The sequence below is a fragment of the Myotis davidii genome, unplaced genomic scaffold (assembly GCF_000327345.1).
Source record: "Myotis davidii unplaced genomic scaffold, ASM32734v1 scaffold796, whole genome shotgun sequence".
Classification (NCBI taxonomy): Eukaryota; Metazoa; Chordata; class Mammalia; order Chiroptera; family Vespertilionidae; genus Myotis; species Myotis davidii.
In genome coordinates, this window is record NW_006287809.1 from 426,576 (window position 1) to 428,612 (window position 2,037).

General features: G+C 53.5%; 1 protein-coding gene across 1 annotated transcript in view; it reads left to right on the top strand.

Moving 5' to 3' along the window:
- Positions 1 to 2,037, top strand: part of ZNF296 (zinc finger protein 296) — an 8,050-nt gene that overhangs the window by 2,476 nt on the left and 3,537 nt on the right. The window lies entirely within an intron of this gene.

Below are 2,037 nucleotides of genomic sequence, written 5' to 3' on the forward strand. Positions count from 1 at the left end.
ATGCGCCAAGCAGCCAAGCGCCAGGAAAAAGCCTTGGGGAGCGAGCAGCAGCTGGAAGCACCCGAGGCAGCCTTTTTGTCCCGCAGCCCTCCCTGCAGTCCCATTTCACAGAGGAAACCGAGGCCCTGCAGGCAGACCAGCAGTTCCAGATACTCAGGAACCTCGCTGCTCTGGGCTCAGATAGTTCACTTCTTCCACGCGGTTTCACTAAGGCAGGGACTTGGTGGGCTTAATGGACTCTGCTTCCCACTACTCCCCAAGGCTTAATGGCTGGCACAGTGAGGCCCCCTACCCATATCTATTGAAAGAATGTGCATTGCAGGTGCTCAGTATTTGTTGACTGAACTATGAAGGAATAGGGGCTCTGTTTATGAACAAGACAGACTGGACTCCTGCTTTCTCATAACTGTATTCTAGGGTGGCTGGGAGGGACAGAATAAGATAGATCCATCAGCAAATGCATCGGGCCTTGTTGGGTGATGTAAAAGGAATAAAATAAAGGTAGCGGATAGTGGGGTGGCAGGGTTGGTGAGCCTCTTTAATTGGGTGGTCAGAAGGTGGCAGTGAAGAAACCAACTCTTGGGAAACGAGGCCCAGGAGGGAACTGGGGACAGATGGAGGTCATGGAGTGTAATTATTCGGCTTTAAGCAGGGTGGGGCTACCGGTACCTTGGTCAAGGTGGCCCTTGGCTCTCCGGAGGACAATTCAGCCACCCCTGAGGGAGATCTGAATAACATAACAATGTGAGGAACCCTGACCCTGAGGGTCCAGGAGCAGGACTGGGGGTTGTGGGGGCAGCCGGGTTAGTACATAAAACCCACTCAGTGCTGGAGTGCTGGGGAGTCTGGGGGAAGGCAGACTGCGGGCCCTGACCTTAAGGAGCCTTGTATAGGGTGGGGGAAGGGAGAGCACAGTCAAGAAACCCTTCTGTATTATGAGGTGGTTGGTGTCAGGAAGAAAAGAAAACTTGTAAGGGTTGGAGGGTGGGGCAGGGTGTTGATGCCACTTCAAACAGAGATCTGAAAGAGCTGCTTTGAGGAGGGAAGTTCAGGGAGGCCGAGTGGAGAGAGGTAAGACAGTGGCCATTTGGCTTTCATGGCTATTCCAGCTGTAGGAGCAGAGTTGATGTGTACACGATCGTAATCCTCTCCTGCTCAAACCACCCCCAAGACTCACCTCTCCAAAAACCAAGACTTTCAAGTGGTCAAAAGACCCTCTCGCAGCTGACTCCATTTTCTCAGAGCTCAACCCTCCTCCTGTCCATCTCCTCCCTCCTTGTTATTTATTATTATTATTATTATTATTATTTTGTGTAGTGAAAGTGGAAATTTATTGAAAAAATAGTACAGACTCCCACGTGGGGAGGGGAAAAGAGTCCCCCCTCCTTGTTATTCTTGAACAGAGACTGTCTGACTCCCTCATATCCCTCAGGCCTCAACGCCACCATACCTTTCCCTGGTGTGGGGAGAAAATTGAGGCCCCCTCCACACACACGTCACCCTGCCCCTTTATAACCCTTCCTAGCTTTGTTTGGCTCCAGGTGACACTGGTCACCCAAGAAGGAACTCTATTTTAAATAGTTATCTTATTGAGCGTAATCTCCCTGAACCAGTAAATTCGGGGGGAGGGGAGGGGAGGCCCAGGGATTCTTGTCTGTTGGGTTCGCTGCAGTGTCCCCAGTGCTCGGAACAGTACCTGGTGCACCATCGGCGCTCGATAAAGGTTTGCCCAGTGAATTCTTCTTATGTATTTACGGAAAGAGCCCAAGATACTGTTAGGGGCACAGTTAGAAACGTAGCCCCTACCGTTTTCTCGCTCCTGGGTGTTTGTGGGGGTGCTGTGCCTGTTTCACCAGCCCTGAAACGGGATCTGCAGTCGCCGTTCCTGTGCCGGCCGCGTGAGCGCGGTGCCCTTAGGTGTAGTCCTTAAGCCAGTCCCCGTGGGCACGGCTCCGCCTGAGCTTGGCCTCCAGCCGGGCCCCTGCGGACCGCCCCCTCGGCTCCCACCAGGCCCCGCCCCCGGTGGGCGGAGCCACG